Raw genomic sequence first — 19,991 nt, 5'->3', positions numbered from 1 at the left:
AAAATAAAAACGAAAAAGGGGAAAGGAGCGATATTACCCCAGGACCGTAGAGGACGATGAGCTGGTAATAGCCATCTATGGGCAAAAAAGGAGGTGACAACAGACCCAAACAAGGAATGACATAAATGACATAAAACATCCAGGTTTTAAACAATTAAGTTCATGGTTAAATAGTTTCAAATTGCTAACTCCTCCGCTCAGATTCAAGGTGGGTGATGTGTGGTGTGACCATTTGATCTGAACAAACCAAGTAAACAGAATCAAGCATTTAGAACAGGGGTGTAAAACTCATTCCGTGGAGGGCCTAGTTTCTGCAGGTTTTTGTTTTTTTCTTTCAATCAACTTCACTAGGGTAGGGGGCAGCATTCTGAATTTTGGATGAAAAGTGTGCCCAAATTAAACTGCCTGCTACTCAGGCCCATAACCTAGGATATGCATAGAATTGGTAGATTTGGATAGAAAACACTCTAAAGTTTCCAAAACTGTTAAAATAATGTCTGTGAGTATAACAGAACTGATTTGGCAGGCGAAAACCTGAGGAAAATCCATCCAGGAAGTACTATTATTTTGAAAGGCTGTTTTTCCATTGAAAGCCTATCCACCATACAAAGACTTAGGACCCAGTTCACGATCTCTATGGCTTCTTCTACATGTGGCCAGTCTTTAGGCATTGTTTCAGGCTTTTACTCTGAAAATAACAGTATATTGGATCATTGTTTCAGAGTCTATGCTGATTCAGTTGGTGTAGTATGCAATATAAATGGTTACTTACCTTGAGTCCAAACTACAGAGCATGTATTCAAAAGAAACGCTTAGAATATGTAAACATTTTTATTTTGTTTTAAAAGAAGGGGGATGTAATATTCATATGTGTAAACATACTGAATTTTAATTGGATGCATTTTACTGCCGTATCATACTGTGCTATGATTGGTTAAGACCACCCAGATGGTTAGGTCATGGTCAGTTGATCATGGTTGGAGATACGTCAACATGCCAGTTGTAGCTAGCTAATAAAGAGCTACGTTAATAAATATCCTGTAGTACTGCATTTTCTTATTTTGCACAAAGCGTGCAAAACAAGACAACTCCTGAACAGATAATCAAATGGCAACCCAGACTATTTGCATTGTGTGCCCCCCCCACAGCCCCTCTTTTTACGCTGCTGCTACTGTCTGTTATCATATATGCATAGTCACTTTAACTATACATGAATGTACTGTTGAATGAATGTACTTTTTACTGTTGTTTTATTTCTTTACTTACCTATTGTTCACCTAATACCTGTTTTGTACTATTGGTTAGAGCCTGTAAGTAAGCATTTCACTGTAAGATATGTTGTATTCGGCGCACGTGACAAATAAACTTTGATTTGATGTCTGGCAAGTACGCAACTCTTTGGCTGCATAATCACAGAAACACCTCATCCTCATGGTACCCCAACTACTGCTGGGAGACTACAAATGATTTGTGCATTTCTTTCACACACTATTACTCGAGCTTCTTTCTGGCAGTGGATTGCTGTGCACTCTTAAAAAGTGGCACAAGAAAATGAATCATCATGAGTAAAGGTTCGAACACACCGACAGTGTTATTGTGCAAAATAGTACGCAGCATCCTCTGGATATGTATGCCACACAAGATCAACATTCACCTTCTTATACCATTTCTGTCAAACTATCTACGCATACAATCTGACGCATACGTCTGATAAATCCAAGGTATGCACCATACCGTACGCTCTGCAACGCAATGTTGCAAGGAAAACAGAGCGTTTCATTGGAAATTAATGTAATGTAATTTGCTGTACCAAAATACAATGAGAAGTGTAAGGAACTCCGCAAACTATGAAAACACAGATAAAATAAACCCAATTTAACCTATAAAAAAACGTGTATTACAGAAAATAGATGATTTGCAGTACGGATCAGAATTTTATTTTCGTAGAAGGTTAGGAGAACTTACGCAGCAGGTAAGGATAATTAACGTAGCAGGTTATAAACATTAGGTTAAGGTTAGGACATTGGTTAGGCTAGGGTTAGTTAAAATGCTCCCCGAAATTACTCAAAATGTCGATTTATGTGTAACTTCCATAGCTGTATAAAGTAGCTGTATAAAGAATCCCGGAGCAGACAACGCGAAAAGTCTGTCGATGTGGCCTTGAGCAAGACACTTGACCCTAATTTGCTCCAGTAACGCCATATTACCATGGCTGACCCTGTAAAACAACACATTTCACTGCATCTATCCGGTGAATGTGACAATAAAAACATATTTTTCCATGAATTATCCCAGTAAACCCAGATCTCGAAAATAGCAGATATGGTGAACGTGAGTAGATTACATTGAAAATAACGGTTGGCCGTCTTGGACACTGTCTTCAGTTATTTTATAGTTCAATGACCTCACTAATGGTGCTTTCAAGACAACTGGGAACTCGGGAAAAAAAATTGGTCAAAGTTGGATGACTGTACTAAACAAATTTTCCCAGTCTGAGCTTGTTTTTTCCTGAGGCAGAGATTTCCGGAGTTGCCAGTTGTTTTTAATGCGGCAACGGTCACATACAGTATCTATCTGCGCATGTGCACGTGTTGCTTCACGCTGTTACACCGTGGTAGCAACAGGACCAACACAGCAGAGAAGTTTGGTAGAGAAGTTTTAACGCTCGTAGTTGTTGCGGTAATTGACCCACTATGTTGTTTCCTTTGTGTACCTACTTCACATCGCTGGGTATACCTTTAGCTAGCTAACTAGATTTATCTAGCTAGCTATCTAGTTGGCAATACACTTGCCCCGTGGCTGGCTGTCATGATCAAACCAACACACTTTGGATCAATAAAAAAGGCAAAACCCAAAACGGAATCAACCCACCTTATCCTTTTTTGAGTAATCCTTGTTTCTTTTTTCTGGTTGACTGTTGTGTTATGTTGTATTTGAACACCAACATGTGTTTTCAACGCTAGCTCTCGCCTCCCCTCCAGACAGTCATTTGAATCGAGGTGACAACTAACATCGTTGCTTAGCAACCAACCTCATTTTGAACCCCCTCCGCTCATGGAGATGTCATGACCCATGACGCAATTGTAAAGGCAAAAACAATGAGGTGCCAAATTGAGGGGACATATGATTATTATCACGCACTACAACATCTATAAAAGCTACTTTGTAATAAATGTTTGCACAATAAACGCAGTATACGAGATAATAGGATGAGTTATGTTGAAACATAAATGTATATTGTGGGTTTTATGTTAGGGTGAACCTATGGGCACGTTTGAGTGTCAGGGCAAAGGCACAGGGCTAAAGCTAAAACAGTACAGAATGAAGATAAGCAGGAACTGCTTGGCTAATACAAATCCCTGATCAGTCCTATCATCAACTGATTTCAGGCAGTGTATGGCTGTGGATTGACTGCATTGTTTGAATGGAATGTAGACATATTGGCAGTTCATTTTAAAACATTTATGGAATCATTCCTCTAAACCTGTCTGGCTAGTTAGCTAGCAAACATACAGTGCAGATAAATTCTTCAAAATCATTATTTGACACAATATCTTATCACAGCACTGGCAAACCATGGACCAACTCCCTGACCAAAATGGCTGCGCTTTATCACATCATAAGAAGGTTCATGCCCATTCTAGTATTCTAATTCCTAATTCTATGAGCTAAACTCATGTGCTGAATCACGTCATTGAGTAGGCAAACTGTGCATGTGCAGGCTGTCAATTCAAAGGCATCTTAAATATAAAGTTGTTTTTGATGAAAATGTAATGAATGAAAAAGTATGTGGACACCTGCTCATCAAACATCTCATTCCAAAATCATGGGCATTAATATGGAGTTGGTCCCCCTTTGCTGCTATAACAGCCTCCACTCTTCTGGGAAGGTTTTCCACTAGATGTTGGAACATTGCTGCGGGTACTTGCTTCCATTCAGCTACTAGAGCATTAATGAGTGTCATGCTGAAACGGGAAAGGGCCTTCCCAAACTGTTGCCACAAAGTTAGAAGCACATAATTGTATAGAATATAATTGTAAGCAGTAGCGTTAAGATTTCCTTTCACTGGAACAAAGGGGCCTAGCTCGAACTATACAAATAAGCCATAGACCATTATTCCTCTTGCTCCAAACTTTACAGTAGGACTATTGCGTTCTCCTGGCATCCGCCAAACCCAGATTCGTCAGTCAGACTGCCAGATGGTGAAGCGTGACACCACTCCAGTCGACGCTTGGCATTGCGCATTGTGATCTTAGGCTTGCGTGCGGTTACTCGGCCATGGAAACCCATTTCATGAAGCTCCAGACGAACAGTCCTTGTGCTGACGTTGCTTCCAGAGGCAGTTTGGAACTCGGTAGTGAGTGTTGCGACTGAGGACAGACGTCATTTCACGATGACATGGCTCTATACATAACTGAGTGACGCTGTCACGACTCCGACAGGCCTACTAGCTGCCACTGATTCTTTTCTCCCCCTCCTTATGTGTTTATTGAGTACACCTGTTTTGAGTTGGTTATAATTAGTGATGCTTTATTAGTCAGCCGGCCCACCTGGTTATTTGTGCGGGATTGATTATTGTAACCCTGGTGTTTGCATTAGATGTATATGTTAATGTATTTAGTGCTAGACTGTTTTCATTTCTCTGTGTCTGGGGCATTTGGTTTGAGCACCCGTAAGTGGGGTGACCATAGTTCACCGTGTGTGCATTAGAAAAAGAAAAGGCAGTTTATTGAACTCTGCTTTCCTGCGCCTGATTTCACCCTCACGACACCCAGGACCTTACAGACGCATTAAATCTGTTTTTGGTTTGGGTACCGTGAACAAATCCACAGTGGCGTGTCCGTTTGAGGTGTATGCAAATAGATTAGTGGTTTGGCATTTTCAACACAGAAATGTTTCTTAAAAAGACTAGAAGAGAAGTAGTCTATTTCTCCTCAACCCTCAACCATGAAAGACTATCATGCATGTTGTTAATTAATGTTCATTTTGTGTGTGCACTTAAGGGTAAGGCGTGCTGCTTTGTTTTGAGCCAGCTGCAGCTTTGCTAGGTCTTTCTTTGCTGCACCTGGTCATACTACTGGACAGTAATGAAAATGGGACAAGAACAAAGCCTGAACAACTAGTACAGTTAATCTTCGTGTCAAAAATACAGAACATATTTTTATAACAGACATACCTCTCCCCATCTTGACAACAACTTTGTCAATATGACTTAACCATGATAACTGACCATCCAATGTTACTCATAGGAGTTCAGGTCCTTCAACTTGATCAATGGGCACACCCTTTATGCACAACTCGTGTTTAGGTTGAGGTCTACGAGAATGCTTTGAACTAAATACAATGCTTAGATGTATTTAAGACCAGTTTATTGTTACCTACCCATTCTGACTGTAACTCCTTGCTAAGAGTCTCAGTGAGCTCACTGGCTGTAGGTGCTGATGTATAGTGTTCAATCATCAACACATATAGTCATTTTAGCTTCTTGTAAGACAAGTGGCAAATCATTTGCAAAAATTGAGAAGAGTAACGGCCCAAGGAAAATGCTCAGAGGGATATCGCACTGTACATATCTGATGTTACAGAGGCTTCCATTGATAAAAACTCTCAGAGTTCGATTGGATAAGTAACTTCCCAACAATCTGATGGCAGGTGATGTAAAGACATAACAAGTGAGTTTTAGTGAGCTTGATCAACTTTGCAGCCAACAGTGCAGGGAACTGCCGACTGACTGATCTACAAAGAATCTAGCATAATAAATACAGTGCCTTGCGAAAGTATTCACCCACCCTGGAATTGTTTATATTTTGTTGCCTTTACAACCTGGAATTAAAATAGATTTTTTTGGTGGGGGTTGTATAATTTGATTTACACATGCCTAACACTTTGAAGATGCAAAATATTTTTTATTGTGAAACAAACAAGAAAAAGTACAACAAAACAGAAGACTTGAGTGTGCATAACTATTCAGCCCCACAAAAGTCAATTCTTTATAGAGCCACCTTTTGCAGAAATTACAGCTGCAAGTCTCTTGGGGTATGTCTCTATAAGCTTGGCACATCTAGCAACTGGGATTTTTGCCCATTCTTCAGGCAAAACGGCTCCAGCTCCTTCAAGTTGGATGGGTTCCGCTGGTCTACAGCAAACTTGAAGTCATACCACAGATTCTCAATTGGATTGATGTCTGGGATTTGACTAGGACATTCCAAGATATTTTAATGTTTCCCCTTAAACCACTCAAGTGTTGCCTTAGCAGTATGCTTAGGGTCATTGTCCTACTGGAAGGGGGATGTGTCAGAAAACATAACTCGATTTAAGCAAGGTCATTTAAAAAATTGTCTTTAGTTTGGGTTACTTTCCTAAGTTATTCTTAAATATGGGTTGTCTCATCAATTATTCCATTCATATTTCTAGAAAATACAAACTTATTTTGGAATATTTAACCATGATAACTGAGGGTCTTAGGGTCATTGTCCCAGTCTCAAATCTCTGGAAGACTGAAACAGGTTTCCCTCAAGAATTTCCCTGTATTTAGTGCCATCCGTCATTCCTACAATTCTGACCAGTTTCCCAGTCCCTGCCAATGAAAAACATTCCAACATCATGATGCTGACACCACCATGCTTTACTGTGGGGATGGGGTTCTTGGGGTGATGGGAGGTGTTGGGTTTGCGCCAGACATAGCGTTTTCCTTGATGGCCAAAAAGCTCAATTTTAGTCTCATCTGACCAGAGCACCTTCTTCCATATGTTTGAGTCTCCCACTTGCCTTTTGGCGAACACCAAACGTGTTGCTTATTTTTTTCTTTAAGCAATGGCTTTTTTTCTGGCCACTCTTCCTTAAAGCCCAGCACTGTGGAGTGTAATGCTTAAAGTGGTCAAATGGAGAGATACTTCAATCTCCACTGTGGGGCTTTGAAGCTCCTTCAGGGTTATCTTTGGTCACTTTGTTGCCTCTCTGATTAATTCTCTACTAGCCTGGTCCATGAGTTCTTGGTGGGCGGCCCTCTCTTGGCAGGTTTGTTGTGGTGCCATATTCTTTCCATTTTTTTCCTAATGGATTTAATGGTGCTCCGTGGGATGTTCAAAGTTTCTTATCTTTTTTTATAACCCAACCCTGATCTGTACTTCACCACAACTTTGTCTCTGACCTGTTTGGAGAGCTCCTTGGACTTCATAGTGCTGCTTGCTTGGTGGTGTTGCAGACTCTGGGGCTTTTGAGGACAGGTGTTTATATACTGATCTCATGTGACAGATCATGTGACACTTAGATTGCACACAGGTGGACTTTATTGAACTAATTATGTAGACCAATGTAGACTATTTCATGTATGTCCATTACATGAAATCCAAATAAAAATCTATTTAAATTACAGTTTGTAATGCAGCAAAATATGAAAAACTCGAAGGGGGATGAATACTTTTGCAAGGCGCTGTAACTACTCATTATTATTTGTAGATTAGTCAGTCAGTCACAATTTACCCATGATACATTATGGTTCTGGTCCTCTTGAACACGGCCAGTGCCTCCCATTAAATAGCTAGGCAATGGCTGCGTGGTGCAGTTGGTGAGAAGCAACTAAGACTTGAAGGCGACTTCATAAAAAACTGCATGACCTTTGATCACATGGTTTTTGTAAAGTTCATGGAGTCGACATGTAGGCGCAAGTCGGTAGAGCCCTGCACGGGCGTTAATTGTAAGGCCGAGCCCTACATTCAGGCCCTACCCTACCCAGGCCTGATTGCTTCTGCCAAATGTATGGCCCGGCCCGGCCCGGCCCTGCCCAAAACCCAAAATCAGAAATGACTTCCTCCATTAGTAAATCCATTAGCCGCTCCTCTCTGTCTGTCACTCGCTCACTGCACATTTAGCTCGCTCTACATGCATTCTTCTCATGAGTCTGTGAGTATCCATAGCAACAGCTCCACTTGGGCTGCTCTGCTCAATGATGAGACATGAGAAAGTAGTTAGCTACTTTTCATCACTCTAAACTCTGACAACTCAAGGAACATTTCTATTTTCTGTGAAATAATCTCACATTTTTTATGTTTGACAAGGTTGAAGCACTTCTGACACAATCGTATGATCTTAGTCAGATATGACTGTACTGCACAGGAGAGCATGAGGAAATGGTGTGTTCAATTTAGTGATATCTGAGTCCTGCCTGTACCCTAGTTATTGACGAAAAACAGGCCTTACCCGCAGTCGTGTCTTTGGCTATGTCGGATTAATTGATATGACATGCTATTCTATAAAATAATTTATCCGTAATTAATATCACCTGATTGAGCTAAACATGTAAATGTAATTAACTAGAGAGTCGGGCACCACAAAATAATATTTATGGAGCTGTAATCTTCCGAATAAACTCTTAAAGACCTAGTAATATTTTACATCAATAGCAGTCAATATCAATAGTCGTCCTAATTCAGTCTCATCTGAAAGTTGTAAATTATTTTATCTGCAAGAACCCTGGCTAACAAGTCGAATCAGCAATACAAAATTGGGTTTAATTATTTATTTACCAAATTTCTAACTAATCACACAGAATTACACATATACACAATTAATCATAACTTGATTACAAATGACGTCATAAAGGTCCTGTGTAGCTCAGTTGGTAGAGCATGGCGCTTGTAACGCCAGGGTAGTGGGTTTGATCCCCCGGGACCACCCATACGTAGAATGTATGCACACATGACTGTAAGTCGCTTTGGATAAAAGCGTCTGCTAAATGGCATATATTATTATTATTATATTATAAATGGCATATATTATTATTATTATTATAAAGGAAAACGTAAAGGAAAACGTCCCTGGCGGGCGGAACAGATATGACAGCTTGTTACACAAAAGAAAAGTGGCTGGGTTGAGTGAAGGAGCGGGAAGACTGGGTAACAAAGGAAGAAGCTGGGCTATCGGCCAAAGCCAGCTAGCCTACAAAGTCAACAACGCAGCCACTGCCAGCTAGCCTACTTCAGCAGTACTGTATCATTTTAATCATTTTAGTCAATAAGATTCTTGCTACGTAAGCTTAACTTTCTGAACATTCGAGACGTGTAGTCCACTTGTCATTCCAATCTCCTTTGCATTAGCGTAGCCTCTTCTGTAGCCTGTCAACTATGTGTCTGTCTATCCCTGTTCTCTCCTCTCTGCACAGACCATACAAACGCTCCACACCGCGTGGCCGCGGCCACCCTAATCTGGTGGTCCCAGCGCGCACGACCCACGTGGAGTTCCAGGTCTCCGGTAGCCTCTGGAACTGCCGATCTGCGGCCAACAAGGCAGAGTTCATCTCAGCCTATGCCTCCCTCCAGTCCCTCGACTTCTTGGCACTGACGGAAACATGGATCACCACAGATAACACTGCCACTCCTACTGCTCTCTCTTCGTCCGCCCACGTGTTCTCGCACACCCCAAGAGCTTCTGGTCAGCGGGGTGGTGGCACCGGGATCCTCATCTCTCCCAAGTGGTCATTCTCTCTTTCTCCCCTTACCCATCTGTCTATCGCCTCCTTTGAATTCCATGCTGTCACAGTTACCAGCCCGTTCAAGCTTAACATCGTTATCATTTATCGCCCTCCAGGTTCCCTCGGAGAGTTCATCAATGAGCTTGATGCCTTGATAAGCTCCTTTCCTGAGGACGGCTCACCTCTCACAGTTCTGGGCGACTTTAACCTCCCCACGTCTACCTTTGACTCATTCCTCTCTGCCTCCTTCTTTCCACTCCTCCTCTTTTGACCTCACCCTCTCACCTTCCCCCCCTACTCACAAGGCAGGCAATACGCTCAACCTCATCTTTACTAGATGCTGTTCTTCCACTAACCTCATTGCAACTCCCCTCCAAGTCTCCGACCACTACCTTGTATCCTTTTCCCTCTCGCTCTCATCCAACACTTCCCACACTGCCCCTACTCGGATGGTATCGCGCCGTCCCAACCTTCGCTCTCTCTCCCCCACTACTCTCTCCTCTTCCATCCTATCATATCTTCCCTCTGCTCAAACCTTCTCCAACCTATCTCCTGATTCTGCCTCCTCAACCCTCCTCTCCTCCCTTTCTGCATCCTTTGACTCTCTATGCCCCCTATCCTCCAGGCCGGCTCGGTCCTCCACTCCCGCTCCGTGGCTCGACGACTCATTGCGAGCTCACAGAACAGGGCTCCGGGCAGCCGAGCGGAAATGGAGGAAAACTCGCCTCCCTGCGGACCTGGCATCCTTTCGCTCCCTCCTCTCTACATTTTCCTCTTCTGTCTCTGCTGCTAAAGCCACTTTCTACCACTCTAAATTCCAAGCTTCTGCCTCTAACCCTAGGAAGCTCTTTGCCACCTTCTCCTCCCTCCTGAATCCTCCTCCCCCCCCTCCTCCCTCTGCAGATGACTTCGTCAACCATTTTGAAAAGAAGGTCGACGACATCCGATCCTCGTTTGCTAAGTCAAACGACACCGCTGGTTCTGCTCACACTGCCCTACCCTGTGCTCTGACCTCTTTCTCCCCTCTCTCTCCAGATGAAATCTCGCGTCTTGTGACGGCCGGCCGCCCAACAACCTGCCCGCTTGACCCTATCCCCTCCTCTCTTCTCCAGACCATTTCCGGAGACCTTCTCCCTTACCTCACCTCGCTCATCAACTCATCCCTGACCGCTGGCTACGTCCCTTCCGTCTTCAAGAGAGCGAGAGTTGCACCCCTTCTGAAAAAAACCTACACTCGATCCCTCCGATGTCAACAACTACAGACCAGTATCCCTTCTTTCTTTTCTCTCCAAAACTCTTGAACGTGCCGTCCTTGGCCAGCTCTCCCGCTATCTCTCTCAGAATGATCTTCTTGATCCAAATCAGTCAGGTTTCAAGACTAGTCATTCAACTGAGACTGCTCTTCTCTGTATCACGGAGGCGCTCCGCACCGCTAAAGCTAACTCTCTCTCCTCTGCTCTCATCCTTCTAGACCTATCGGCTGCCTTCGATACAGTGAACCATCAGATCCTCCTCTCCACCCTCTCCGAGTTGGGCATCTCCGGCGCGGCCCACACTTGGATTGCGTCCTACCTGACAGGTCGCTCCTACCAGGTGGCGTGGCGAGAATCTGTCTCCTCACCACGCGCTCTCACCACTGGTGTCCCCCAGGGCTCTGTTCTAGGCCCTCTCCTATTCTCGCTATACACCAAGTCACTTGGCTCTGTCATAACCTCACATGGTCTCTCCTATCATTGCTATGCAGACGACACACAATTAATCTTCTCCTTTCCCCCTTCTGATGACCAGGTGGCGAATCGCATCTCTGCATGTCTGGCAGACATATCAGTGTGGATGACGGATCACCACCTCAAGCTGAACCTCGGCAAGACGGAGCTGCTCTTCCTCCCGGGGAAGGACTGCCCGTTCCATGATCTCGCCATCACGGTTGACAACTCCATTGTGTCCTCCTCCCAGAGCGCTAAGAACCTTGGCGTGATCCTGGACAACACCCTGTCGTTCTCAACTAACAACAAGGCGGTGGCCCGTTCCTGTAGGTTCATGCTCTACAACATCCGCGGAGTACGACCCTGCCTCACACAGGAAGCGGCGCAGGTCCTAATCCAGGCACTTGTCATCTCCCGTCTGGATTACTGCAACTCGCTGTTGGCTGGGCTCCCTGCCTGTGCCATTAAACCCCTACAACTCATCCAGAACGCCGCAGCCCGTCTGGTGTTCAACCTTCCCAAGTTCTCTCACGTCACCCCGCTCCTCCGCTCTCTCCACTGGCTTCCAGTTGAAGCTCGCTTCCGCTACAAGACCATGGTGCTTGCCTACGGAGCTGTGAGGGGAACGGCACCTCAGTACCTCCAGGCTCTGATCAGGCCCTACACCCAAACAAGGGCACTGCGTTCATCCACCTCTGGCCTGCTCGCCTCCCTACCACTGAGGAAGTACAGTTCCCGCTCAGCCCAGTCAAAACTGTTCGCTGCTCTGGCCCCCCCAATGGTGGAACAAACTCCCTCACGACGCCAGGACAGCGGAGTCAATCACCACCTTCCGGAGACACCTGAAACCCCACCTCTTTAAGGAATACCTAGGATAGGATAAAGTAATCCTTCTCACCCCCCCCCCCCTTTAAAATTTAGATGCACTATTGTAAAGTGACTGTTCCACTGGATGTCATAAGGTGAATGCACCAATTTGTAAGTCGCTCTGGATAAGAGCGTCTGCTAAATGACTTAAATGTAAATGTAAATGTAATTAGGAAAGACGAAGTCAGTCAGAGTGACAAGAAGTCAGGAGTGAGGGAATGATTATTGGAGCAAAGTACAGAGAGATCCTTGATAAAAACCTGCTCCAGACAACAACCCTAAGAACATAGTCAAGACAACACAGGAGTGGCTTCGGGACAAGGTTCTGGATGTCTTTGAGTGGCCGAGCCAGAGCCCGGATTTGAACCTGATCGACCAAATCTGGAAAGACCTGAAAATAGCTGCAGCAATGCTCCCTGTCCAACCGTACAGAGCTTGAGAGGATCTGCAGAGAAGAATGGGAGAAACTCCCCAAATACACATATGCCAAGCTTGTAGCATCATACTGAAGAGGACTTGAGGCTGTAATCACTGCCAAAGTCACTTCAACAAAGTACAGAGTAAAGATTCTGAATACTTGTGTAAATGTCATATTTAAGTTTTTGGTTTTTTAATACATTTGCAAAAAAAATGAAAAATCTGTTTTTGCTTTGTCATTATTGTGTGTAGACTGATAAAAAAACTAAACTAAATAATCAAGTTTAGAAAGAAATGTGGAAAAGAGTAAAAGGGTGTGAATACTTTCCTGAATGGACTGTGTATACAAAAGTATGTGGACACCCCTTCAAGTGAGTGGATTCGGCTATTTCAGCCACACCCGTTGCTGACAGGTGTATAAAATCGAGCACACAGCCATGCAATCTACAAAGAAAAACAATGGCAGTAGAATTGCCCGCACTCAAACCAGGTTCAGAATGTCCAATGACTACCCTTCAATATTGCTCTCGCTTTAGTTTGTCCATTTTCATCTCACACGAGTTTACATGAATTTTGTAATCATTCTAATATCAATAGCTATTTGATCATGTTACCTACTGGACTCAAGCGAGGTTCAGAATAGCGGCAACTGATGTCCAGTTTGTAAGACAGAAAAGCCTCTGATGATACCACGGGTGGCTGTGACCCCGTCATGTCAAAGTGAGGAAATTCTATGAAGCGTGGGTAAACGGCGGGACATAAGTAAGAGTCCCTTGAGGTTGCCAAATGCCTCGTCATCTAATTAGTGACGCGCATGAATGGATGAACGAGATTCCCACTGTCTCTATGTTTGAGGAATTTAATTCCTATGTGGTGTTAACCAATTCAATTATAACAAAGCAAAACACTTTGTCCGTTTCTAAGAATTTGTAAGGTTCTTATTTGCATAAAATAGACAAAGATCAGTCTCAAAATTAATCAATAGCGTTTATTCCCGAGAGCTCTGGTCATAATACCATGTACATTGGTTTATATACCTCACATTTTGTCATAAATGTCCCTTCTCCTCTCAGATACAATGGAAATATAGTTCACAAGCCTTCTCACATTGTCTGCCACCTGTTAAACAATTACTACAAGCCAAAGGTATCTCCCCTCCCTGGGTAGGGACAGAATGTCCTGTAAGGAACACAGTATTCCAGCCGGTCTGACGATAGCTCCATTAGTTTCTAACAAGGAACAGGAAGTCCTTGTTCTAATTCTTGACTAAAACTGCACACATTATATTCAGTATTATGACTATAATAAGGACTGGAGGTCTGTAGTAAGCTATACACTCTCAGGCCCAGTGAGAGGGCAGGCAGGTGGGCAGGGATTGTAGGCTAGAGGCCAGGAGTCAGAGGTCACCAGGTCAATGGGGTCACTGTCCTTCAGGGGGCAGAGCAGGCATATTCATGTAAAATCGTGTGAGATGGAAATGGACCAAAAAAGGGTGTGCAATGTGTAGGCCCACTGAACGTACATTCTGAACCTTGTTTGAGGGCCGTAGGTCACATGACCAAGGAGCTATTGAAATTCTAAAGTTGGAGAAATTCATGTAAAATCGTGTGAGATGAAAATTGACAAACTAAAGGGTGTGCAATATGTAGGCCCAATGAATGTACATTCTGAATCTTGTTTGTACATTCTGAATCTTGCTTGTCAGCAGGTCACATAACCAAGGAGCTTTTGAAATTAGAATGTTTGAAAATGTATGTAAAAACGTGTGAGATGAAAATTGACAAACTAAAGGGTGTGCCCACTGAGGGTGTGCCCACTGAGTGTACATTCTGAACCTTGTTTGAAGTTAGTAGATCACATGACCAAAGAGCTATTGATAGAGGAAATTATGGTTGAAATGACTAATTATGTATACATTCCAATCAGAACTGACTAGTCCAAATGCTATAATGTACTGTACATGTGAATTTTCTCTCTTGCTCCCTTTCCCAATTGTATATAATGTAGTCAGGAGTTTAGTAACAATGAAGGTCTGTTCCTTAGTTCATTCAGTTGTACAAATCTCCAGGTGGTGGGAACGGGCCATCTCCAGATTGTCGAGAATGTTGATTTATACTGACTGGCCTTGACTTCGTGCTGATAACTTGAAGGCTCAAGAGCTAGGGGGCCTCTCTGCTTGTGAAATGGAACGTTTGGAAAACGCTGACGTCATTTTCAGTTTATAACCTGTGGAAATGTGTGTAAGCATTTAGCACTCTCTTGTAATAAACGCTGTTACTTTTGGCTTTTAAGACTGGTCTCAATCTACTTCATGCATAATTAATGAACTTACAACTCATTAATGAATTAGAAATGAGTGCTAATTGGTTTTGGCAATAAAACATACAGGAATTTAGAATTTCTCTATCAGCTATTGAAAATGTTTTAAAAAGTTTGTACTTTGTACTAATTCAACTAGGAATACAAAATACTGCTTACATTTCCACATGTTTATTAGCTTTGCAATGTGTATTATTGTCCAAATCGTGAAAAAGACCTGTGTAATGTTGTGCGCAATATTTCCAACATCATGACACTTCTTTGGAGTCTGTGGCTCAAGTGGTTTGAAATCTATTGAGGTTTGAAAGCGCGAATATCCAACCTGAAACTGGCTTCATCTAGGCGTCAACATGACATTGCCGGGATTTATATTGGAGAAGCATTTTGCCTAGCTTTATACTGTACTGTCTTTGGGTACATAAAAGCTCTGGTTAAACTGCAGTACCGAAGCAAAACTGTAAGAGCAGTCGAAACCGAACAATTGAAACCATATTTCTATACCGGAACCGTTGCCCCTTTATGATGTCCAACGATGTGAAACAGGCAAGAATAACTAAGCACTTCCGGGTTACGAATGCCCACTAGCACTGGAGTTTGTGTTTGAGCCCAGCGTAATCCTTCAGAATAAGAGTCCCGTCCTGTATACTTGTTAAATGAATAAGTAGGGTGGAAATTATGATACATTTTCACAATTAGCAATATATTTTATATTAGATATTATACAAATAATAATTTAAAGTATTTCTATAAATATATTTGTATTTATTTTAAGCTTAATAAATGGTCAACAATGCTGTTTGTTCACTCCAATCATTTATTGGACTGTACATTACTGCCTGTACATTGTGTTTCAGTAATAGGGATGTCCATTCTACTCAGGAACACTTTTATTTTTCAAATCCACATAGTTTACACACAGAGGAGCGTCATCTTGCGGCCCTTAAAGAGTGGCCAATCAGCTTAAATGCAGTAAAAAAAAAATCTTATTGGACATACATTTTACACCGAACATAATTGATTGTGTGTCCATAAAACCAGGGTCCAGCCTACTCACTAGAGTCCCGAGCAAACCAAACAGATTAGTTTGAACAAAACGTTTGCGTGGGCCCCCTAAACACTATATGGTACAAATACTGTACAGCGCTGTGCAGAAAAAACTATAGATTATGTTCATAAAACGAAGGTCCATTCTGGACTTTGTACTGACACTTTAACTCTGCTGACTGACTAATGCAGGGATATATCTTAATTATAAAGGAATACATTAATTATTTTAACTTACTCTCTGTTTGCTTCCAGTGTGAATTAAAAATGCCATTCCACACCAGACTCTTGGCTTGCCCTTAAAATGGAGGTGCCAAAATCCGACTATTTGCGGGTGATTAGGTGAGAAGCTAACTGCTAAAGCGAAACAATGGAGACAATGTGATCAGTAAATGGAGTGTTAACTGAATTGCATACCTATAAATGACCTACATTATCCTAATGATGATGAGCAGGCTGCAGACTTTACACATGTAAATCATCCCAAGGCAGTAGTGGTGTGTGGGTAAAATCACTGGGGAAGCCAAGCCACTTGAGGACAACGACATAATGAGATGCAACAATTCAAGTTTTTCTGGCTCCCCTCTTGACATCTTGTTTTGGTGCGTCAGGACCATTCACAGTTGAGCTCGCTCAGTTTAGCTCAAAACTGGCACATTTGTAAGATTTTTTTCGTAAAGGTAGGCCAAATGCTCGCTGGCTTCCCTTGTCTTCAATGCTACGGGCGCCAACAATGTCATACTCGTTTGGACCAGACAGCATCAGGTAGATGGCCAACACACAGAGAGACAGTGGGGCACTGTTTTGCTTGCTCGGATGCTTTCTCCTGTTACATACATTCAGCCTCTTGTGAATTGAAGGAAAATTATGAAACACAAAGAGACAAAATATTTTTTGTTATATACAGTATATCACAAAAGTGAGTACTCCCCTCACATTTTTGTAAATATTTGAGTATATCTTTTCATGTGACAACACTGAAGAAATGACACTTTGCTATAATGTAAAGTAGTGAGTGTACAGCTTGTATAACAGTGTAAATTTGCTGTCCCCTGAAAATAACTCAACACACAGCCATTAATGTCTAAACCGCTGGCAACAAAAGTGAGTACACCCCTAAGTGAAAATGTCCAAATTGGGCCCAAAGTGTCAATATTTTGTGTGGCCACCATCATTTTCCAGCACTGCCTTAACCCTCTTGGGCATGGAGTTCACCAGAGCTTCACAGGTTGCCACTGGAGTCCTCTTCCACTCCTCCATGACAACATCACGGAGCTGGTGGATGTTAGAGACCTTGCACTCCTCCACCTTCCGTTTGAGGATGCCCCACAGATGCTCAATAGGGTTTAGGTCTGGAGACATACTTGGCCATTCCATCACCTTTACCCTCAGCTTCTTTAGCAAGGCAGTGGTCGTCTTGGAGTTGTGTTTGGGGTCGTTATCATGTTGGAATAATGCCCTGCGGCCCAGTTTCCGAAGGGAGGGGTCATGCTCTGCTTCAGTATGTCACAGTACATGTTGGCATTCATGGTTCCCTCAATTAACTGTAGCTCCCCAGTGCCGGCAGCACTCATGCAGCCCCAGACCATGACACTCCCACCACCATGCTTGACTGTAGGCAAGACACACTTGTCTTTGTACTCCTCACCTGGTTGCCGCCACACACGCCACACACGCTTGACACCATCTGAACCAAATAAGTTTATCTTGATCTCATCAGACCACAGTACATGGTTCCAGTAATCCATGTCCTTAGTATGCTTGTCTTCAGCAAACTGTTTGCGGGCTTTCTTGTGCATCATCTTTACATTTACATTTACATTTAAGTCATTTAGCAGACGCTCTTATCCAGAGCGACTTACAAATTGGTGCATTCACCTTATGACATCCAGTGGAACAACCACTTTACAATAGTGCATCTAAATATTTTAAGGGGGGGGGGGGTGAGAAGGATTACTTTATCCTATCCTAGGTATTCCTTAAAGAGGTGGGGTTTCAGGTGTCTCCGGAAGGTGGTGATTGACTCCGCTGTCCTGGCGTCGTGAGGGAGTTTGTTCCACCATTGGGGAGCCAGAGCAGCGAACAGTTTTGACTGAGCTGAGCGGGAACTGTACTTCCTCAGTGGTAGGGAGGCGAGCAGGCCAGAGGTGGATGAACGCAGTGCCCTTATTTGGGTGTAGGGCCTGATCAGAGCCTGGAGGTACTGAGGTGCCGTTCCCCTCACAGCTCCGTAGGCAAGCACCATGGTCTTGTAGCGGATGCGAGCTTCAACTGGAAGCCAGTGGAGAGAGCGGAGGAGCGGGGTGACGTGAGAGAACTTGGGAAGGTTGAACACTAGACGGGCTTTAGAAGAGGCTTCCTTCCGGAACGACAGCCATGCAGACCAATTTGATGCAGTGTACGGCGTATGGTCTGAGCACTGACAGGCTGACCCCTCACCCCTTCAAACTCTGCAGCAATGCTGGCAGCACTCATACATGAAAAGATATACTCAAATATTTACAAAAATGTGAGGGGTGTACTCACTTTTGTGATATACTGTATGTATATGATGCCCTGGCCCTCAGAGCCGGCCCCTATCAAAAATGTAAGACTCCTCAACCCTGTCTCTCACTGCCTTTCTGCACTGACAAACAAATCACTGTCTCACAGGACTGAAATACCCTCTGATCTCTCCTTCCACAGTTCACTTGTTCTATCTCACTTCGGTCCGCAGGTAGTATAACTTTTCATTACATTTCATTACATTTCATTATAGTACAACGGTTTGATTTGTCTAATCTTAGCAATTTCTTCTTAGCTAGCTACATAGCCGTCTTTGTATCAAAGATAATTGCATAATTATCGTATTTCGTCGTCCTAACGTAGTCTACACTGCTATCTGCCCAGCAGCTAGCCAGCTAGCAAACGTCCACCGTCTACCGAATAGCAGCACTGTAGAAACTATTACACTCAACTGAACGACTTGATTAGTGTAGTGTTAGCTAGCTACATAGTTGTCTTTGCTGTCTTCGTATCCAAGATAATTGTGTAGTTTAGAGTGTGTAGTCTTAGAGTGATTATCTTAATTTACCGAGGTTAGCTAGCCAGCTATTTGTCGTCCTTAACGTAGGAGACACTGCTAGCTAGCCAACAGCTAGCCAACGTCTACCGAATAGAACTCAACAACCCGGTCTCATTCCGCTTCGCTCCACAGGTAGTATCACATTTTCATTTCATTTCATTACAGTACAACGGTTTGATTTGTTTGATCGTAGCTAGCTACATAGCTAGCTACATAGCCGTCTTTGTATCAAAGATAATTGTGTAGTCTAGAGCGATTATCTAGGTTAGCTAGCCAGCTATTGTCGTTCTTTTAACGCAACGTAACGTAATCAACACTGCTAGCTAGCCAGCTAGCCCCCGAATAGCAGCACTGTAGAAACTATTACACTCAACGGAACGACTTGATTAGTGTAGTGTCAACAACGCAGCCACTGCCAGCTAGCCTACAAAGTCAACAACGCAGCCACTGCCAGCTAGCCTACTTCAGCAGTACTGTATCATTTTAATCATTTTAGTCAATAAGATTCTTGCTACGTAAGCTTAACTTTCTGAACATTCGAGACGTGTAGTACACTTGTCATTCTAATCTCCTTTGCATTAGCGTAGCCTCTTCTGTAGCCTGTCAACTATGTGTCTGTCTATCCCTGTTCTCTCCTCTCTGCACAGACCATACAAACGCTCCACACCGCGTGGCCGCGGCCACCCTAATCTGGTGGTCCCAGCGCGCACGACCCACGTGGAGTTCCAGGTCTCCGGTAGCCTCTGGAACTGCCGATTTGCGGCCAACAAGGCAGAGTTCATCTCAGCCTATGCCTCCCTCCAGTCCCTCGACTTCTTGGCACTGACGGAAACATGGATCACCACAGACAACACTGCTACTCCTACTGCTCTCTCTTCGTCCGCCCATGTGTTCTCGCACACCCCGAGAGCTTCTGGTCAGCGGGGTGGTGGCACCGGGATCCTCATCTCTCCCAAGTGGTCATTCTCTCTTTCTCCCCTTACCCATCTGTCTATCGCCTCCTTTGAATTCCATGCTGTCACAGTTACCAGCCCTTTCAAGCTTAACATCCTTATCATTTATCGCCCTCCAGGTTCCCTCGGAGAGTTCATCAATGAGCTTGATG

At 43.5% G+C, this 19,991-nt stretch overlaps 1 protein-coding gene across 1 annotated transcript in view; it reads right to left on the bottom strand.

Annotated features, from left to right (window-relative positions):
• LOC124048505 (U5 small nuclear ribonucleoprotein 40 kDa protein-like) overlaps positions 1 to 3,007 on the bottom strand; it is a 35,033-nt gene extending 32,026 nt beyond the window's left edge. The window contains exon 1 of the mRNA XM_046369367.1: positions 2,872 to 3,007. The gene's annotated coding sequence lies outside the window, so the exon portion shown is untranslated. The remainder of the gene's footprint in view (positions 1 to 2,871) is intronic.
• Between the last annotated feature and the right edge of the window lie 16,984 nt (positions 3,008 to 19,991).

Source organism: Oncorhynchus gorbuscha, linkage group LG11, assembly GCF_021184085.1.
Source record: "Oncorhynchus gorbuscha isolate QuinsamMale2020 ecotype Even-year linkage group LG11, OgorEven_v1.0, whole genome shotgun sequence".
NCBI classification, from domain to species: Eukaryota; Metazoa; Chordata; class Actinopteri; order Salmoniformes; family Salmonidae; genus Oncorhynchus; species Oncorhynchus gorbuscha.
This window is presented reverse-complemented; position numbering and strand designations above follow the sequence as displayed.